The 6,000-nt window shown below is 38.5% G+C and overlaps 1 pseudogene; it reads left to right on the plus strand.

Annotated features, from left to right (window-relative positions):
* The window catches only part of LOC126011805 (tRNA (adenine(37)-N6)-methyltransferase-like), a 63,822-nt pseudogene extending 59,512 nt beyond the window's left edge, over window positions 1–4,310 (plus strand).
* Window positions 4,311–6,000: the final 1,690 nt, after the last annotated feature.

Here is a 6,000-nt window from a genome sequence, read left to right on the forward strand (position 1 = left end):
ATAGACCTTAGAATGAGGTTGAAGAAGCATACATATGGTATTTAAAAACCTTACAAACCTTGTTCAAACCTGAATTTGAATACCTGAATCAATTTCCAGATACTTGCAGTTCCTTCTATACTCAATTTTCATTACTTGTAAATGCTTGTGAAGGGTTGTGAGGACATAATACATATTTGGTCTTTAGAAAGCATTCTTTTATGGTGACCATAACATAAGTCAATTATAATACTATTATCAAAACTGTTCAATGGTATTTATATTTTTCAGAATGACTTTGGTATGTTAAAGAATCCATATGCATCAATTGATGTCTTTAGTGAGAAAATACATATAGGAGTTAGGTAACAGGATACCTGGACCTATTAGTAGGAACAAATGTGACAGGATAGGGGTGGAATGTCCACCAACAGGACCCATCAGGTCCACAGTCTGATCTTCAACAGTGTTCAAAATGTTCTGAATGTCATCATCAGTGTCTGGGCTCTATATCTTGCTGTCTATTTATTAAGATCACTCATATCTTATATCTTCCTTATTCTTTCTCTTTTAGAAGCATTGTATCCTGCTATCACTTCCTTAATTAGCAGTTTTGATTTGAGAACATTGGAGCTGGCTTACCTTTTGAGGTGAAGAGATTACTTTTACAGATTATCTGGCAAACATCTGTCTGGCTTTCTTGGATTCGATATCTTTTCCTGGTCAAAGTAGACAGAGTGGGATTACATCATATCTGCATAAAATTCAATTAACAAAGGAAAAAAAAAAAGAAGACGTAGGTCAAAGGAAAGAGAAATGGGAGCCCCAGAGTTCAAATGATGAAAATATTTTTGCCACAATCTCTACTTGAAAAATATATTATGAAAGGAGAAATAAATGAAAATTTATTTAAATCTTCCAATTTGTCAGGTTTTTTTTTGTTCTTACGTGAATTGCTTTTATTTATTAACATGGATATTTTTGGTACTACATTGTCTTAGATCATATCTCAGTGGAACAAACTCTGAGGTGGAAATTTTCTGGGGGGCATTTTGGGGCCTATATATTTAGAAATTGGGACAGCAGAATTGGGCAAAGTCAAGCTAAATTATAGAACAATTTGCAACGTAGGCTTGAGATTTGCATCAAATGGAGACAAGAAGGCCAACTTTTCAGATCAGCAATTCTCAACCAAAGTCCTTATGGATCTGTGAGTCTCTAGGATATTTCAAAGAGATGACAGATAAAAAAATGTAAAAATGGTCATGAAGACTGAACTAAGGGTGGAAAAAGGACAGTAGTGTTGGGATTAGGACACTTTGGTGGTGATGAAATGCAAAAACTTTGTTCATCAATATCATGTATTTGAGCACTATTGGAACCATCTTACCTCTACCACAATAAAATAAACTTATAAAAAAAGAAAGTTGTGTAAATGGGGAACCACCTATGGGAACAAAAAGTAAGTGGGTTGAACTTGGAAGCTCCAGAAAGTAAATGTGATTGGAAAGGGTTATGCTCAGAAAAAATTGAGAAGTACTATTCTAAATAACTCAGTCAACCCATCAACAATGCAGCTGCCAGTGAGAAAAATATGTAACTTTAGGCATAGTGAGTTCTTTCAATTCGAGACAATTATTGAGGAGGGACATTGCTGGAATCCAGTTAAAACTATAGCATCTGGAATTAATAGATGCCTGAGATATACGAGTGATTTGGTTGAAGCCTCTATTGGATTTTTTAAAATTTCTATCTATTTGCTTATTCTCTCATGAATTCTTTTATTCATTCAATATTAGCATAAAGTATCATGTGCCAGTCACTCTTCTAGGAATTGGGGGTAGTGCACTAGCTCACATATGGAGTATATATCCAGTGAGAAAGCAAATGCTCAATCCAGTGCTTAGTGTGATTAAGATATATACAGCAAGATAGGGGAACAGACAATGACAGACTGTTTGATCTACTTTGGTCAAGAAATTACTTTTATTTAGGTTTCTTTTAAGCAGTAAAGAAAATAATTATTGTGAAAGTAAAGAATTATTATATTTCTTACACATAGAAAGAGCAGAGTGTTCAAAAGTCTTGAGGCATATTTGATTTTGATATGAAGGAGGAGTCATTTTGGTTGAAGTCTAGGGAAAGAAGAGAATGGTGACAATTGATGTTAAATAGAGAGGAGTATAATGATGCAAGTCTTAAGTGGAAATGGAAAATGCTTTGGATGTTTTGAGTGAGATGGACCTGTGTGGATATTCAGCAGAGGGATAACATGATATGACTTCAATCTAAGAAGAATTTCTCTAGAATAAATGGGTAAAGTTATAAGCAGGGAAATCAAGTGATAGGATCTTTTAGAAGATGAGGGTGGTAAGAGTGGAGAAGAAAGTAATTTATAAGGGATGCCAGTGTTTTAGTTGATATTCAACAAAATAATACACTTATTTAGTTCCCACAGATAAAAAATTCTGTGTTGGGGATTTTTCAAGAATAGCATATTAAACGATGCCTTCCTTAGAGATTTTGAAGAGCAATTTTGGTAATATGCAATTTTAAGATTACTTGCTAAATTTAAACTCTATGCCACAAGCCTCTTATAAAATGAGATGTAAATGAATATCTCTCATAGTACTTGACCCTTGAGGGTAGAGACTATGTCTTTCATCTTTGCATTCCCCAATCCATAACAGAGTACCAGGACTAAAATATTTGTATGATTAATGACTACATGAATGTGTAAGAGGCTAGTACTGTAAATACCATGACTCTGTAGAGACTGAGTATGCACTCATCTGGGCATTGCATAGAAATTTTTGGTAACTTAATTCTTAGAAAATATAACATTTGATATGACCAATTTGCTTTTGAAATGAGGACATTTCAAAGGTTACATTTGAAGGTCACATGGGATAGGAAGTTCACAATGTATATGATTGCTTTGCATTTAACTGCTCAGAAAGGTGCAAAGAGACCATCATTTTTCAATGTCAAGAGGCTAAATACCTCTGACACTATTTTTTTTTTCCCTAAAGAAGGTTATCCACCCTGCATGCTCCTTACTACTGTGACATTGCCAAACTCCCCACAGAAGGAAGAGGCTGTTTTCCTTTCCTTGTGTCTGAGTATGTCTCGTGACAACTTTGATCAGTAACTATGGCCATGGTGATGCTGCCATGAGTGTTCCAGGCTTAGCTTAACTTGACTGACAACTTTCTCTCTGTACTCTTTGCTCACTGCAAGGACTTCTCAGAACCTGGCTGGATGCTGAGAAAGTCCCAAATCACACTGAGGTATTTCAGTTGATAGCGTCACTTGAAATGTAGTGTCAACTGCCATTCATGTGAATGTGTTGCTTCCTTGAGCATTTGAACACAGCTAAACTTTCTAATGATCACAGTTCTAGTTGATACCTAAAGGAACTTCCTAAGCCATACCACAGAAACTCTGCTTCTGACCCCCAGCAAGCCCAATCTTAAGAGATAATAAGTGATTTCATGATGCTTTATATGCCAGTGATTTGCTCTGTAGGAACAAAGAGCCAGAATATGCCTGTAATGGAGATCAAGTTACTTAATACAGAGTTTTCTACCATCAGTAGGAGGACTGGTGCTAGATTAGTGATACAGAGATATTAAAAAACAAACAAACAAGCAAACAAAAAAACAGGGGGAGGCAGGTGGGCCTTGGCCCTTAGTGATCCCACGTGGGTGTGTGAAGCCTGCGCTAGAGACAGGGAATTAACTGAGCCAATTGGAATCATGTTTCTCAGACAAGAATGGTACTCCAAGGCAGCCATCTATTTGCAGCTACTCAAGGGCTTGCTTGAGAATTAGAAAGAGCATCTTTAATAATCCTGAACATTCCTTGATGGGCTTAGAACAGTTTTCTCATGTTCGGATTTTGTTTGTTTTTCACAAGAATGGTCATCTGAGCTGTAAGGCCAAAGTGCAGCCTCCTCGACTGAATGGTGCAAAGACGAGTGTTTCCCACAAGGAGCCCTCATCGTCCCAGTACAATTGGGCTGACCTTGGCCAGGCTGGAAAGGGTAGAAGGAGAAACTGTGTACCTGTCTGGAATTGACATGATTCATGGCACACCTGTCCTACACATAAAACCCTACACAGCAGATTATTACTCACCCCAAAACTGGATGGCACCTCTCCAGAACGTGTGCCCACCTCAACTGGAAGCTGTACCCCACTCTGAGGGCAGCCTCAGTGCCATCTGGACCACGGTCCCATAGTGACTCCGAGGAGAGCCGTTAGTGCCCTGAGGACAGGGTTTCTGGAGAGAAGGGCAGGAAACGGGATGAGACAATCTGCACCCCATAAGCCTCACCTCTGACTGAGGAGTTGGCTGCAGGTCAGGGTTCTGAATCAGGATGTAATGGGGGTCCAAAGGTGTTGGCAGAGCCATCTGTGGAGCAGTGTACTATAGGAAACCCCCAAGGGTGGGAGGGGAGATCTTACAGCACTACTGAGGAGCAATACAGAGATAGACCGTGGACCTCCTCACTGCTCTCCTCACCCAGTCAAGGCAGCCCTGCACAGTGCCGTGCCCACCTGGGTGAAGGACGCCCCCATAATCACCTTACAAGTCCGCTTCACGCCACATGCAAAAGCGCAGCTCAGGGACCTTGGCTCCAAAGATGTTGTTGGGCTGGCTTCCTTCAAATACCTCCAGTCTGCAGAGGAGGCCCAAAGGGCCATCGAGGCTGTGCAGACCCCAGGAAGCTCTGCCAGGACCACCTCTTCTGCTTCACTGTCGACACTGTGGTTTGGTGGTTTGGTGACTGCTTTGCTGAGATGCTCAGGGTTTAGCCCACTTCTGGGCCTCCTGGAGTGTCTAACCCTGAGGAGGCCTAGGGGACCTTGGGTCCTAAGGAGCTGTTGGCATGTCCAAGAGCTGGTTGGCTTTGAAGGTCGCTTATGGATCCTGACCTCATGCATGGGGTGCCTTCTTTGAGGAAGAAAGTAGCACTTGTGATTTCATGACTTTGCTTGATTGGGATGGTTCACACACTTTGTTTAAAAGATATGTATTTTAATAATAAGCTTCTGAGATCTTAAACGCAAAAAAATCAATGTATGCCTTTGAACTAGCCATAGGGAATAATTCAGAGATGCTGCTATTTTAAAATTATTTTTAAAATATGAATTACATCATAGTGGCTGTGTTTAAATATCAAAAATTGTTTAATCTTACAATTGGTTTGAAAAAAAAGGTCTCACTTTTCCCTCTTGTATCAGGACCCATTGACTAGTTCAAGTTTACCTTAGCATTAATATAAACTAGTCTTAGTCAAGTGATAGTGCACAAACTCCTTGACTTTTAGGAACAACACTTAGATGTGTGTGAGGAGTGAATGCTTAGATGGATGGACTCTGTTCTGAGAATCCGTCATCCCTTATTAGGTAATTTTTGTTTATAATGCTTAATTGGTTATCTGGTTACCTGTTGCCTTTATTATATGTACTGATGTTTGTTATAAAAAATTAAATTAAATTAAAAGAAAAAAAGAGTCTACCACTTTAGTTATCTATGTGGGCCTATGTATTGGTGATATGCAGTGCAAGTGTTAGCCCACAAGTGTAAAAACACTGAAAAAGGTTGAAATATTCTTTCAGGGGCTCCTTTTACTTTTTAGCTACTTTAGAAGATCAAATTAGTGTGCCTAGAATGATTGTTATCTCAATGAATTTATGAATTAAATTATATTATTATTTTTTCTTTGTTCCCTTTCTTTATCTGGTTCTTCTCATACTGCATTTGATTTTCTTCTTTATCTAGTTTCTTTTCTTTATATAGTTTCTTATATTCTTATCTTTTATCTTTTTAATTTTTCCCTTCCCTACATCCACATACTTTCCAGGTATGTAGTTGGTTCTGCCTTAACTCCTTATGAGTGCTATTATCTTTCTCCTTTGGATTCTTTTCAGAGATAAAGAGCTGATATTTCTGAGCAGTTCTTCTCTTGCTCTTTTTTAAGTTTTCCTGGAACATTCAGACCTCATTTGATGT

Source organism: Suncus etruscus, chromosome 6 (genome assembly GCF_024139225.1).
Source record: "Suncus etruscus isolate mSunEtr1 chromosome 6, mSunEtr1.pri.cur, whole genome shotgun sequence".
Taxonomy (NCBI): Eukaryota; Metazoa; Chordata; class Mammalia; order Eulipotyphla; family Soricidae; genus Suncus; species Suncus etruscus.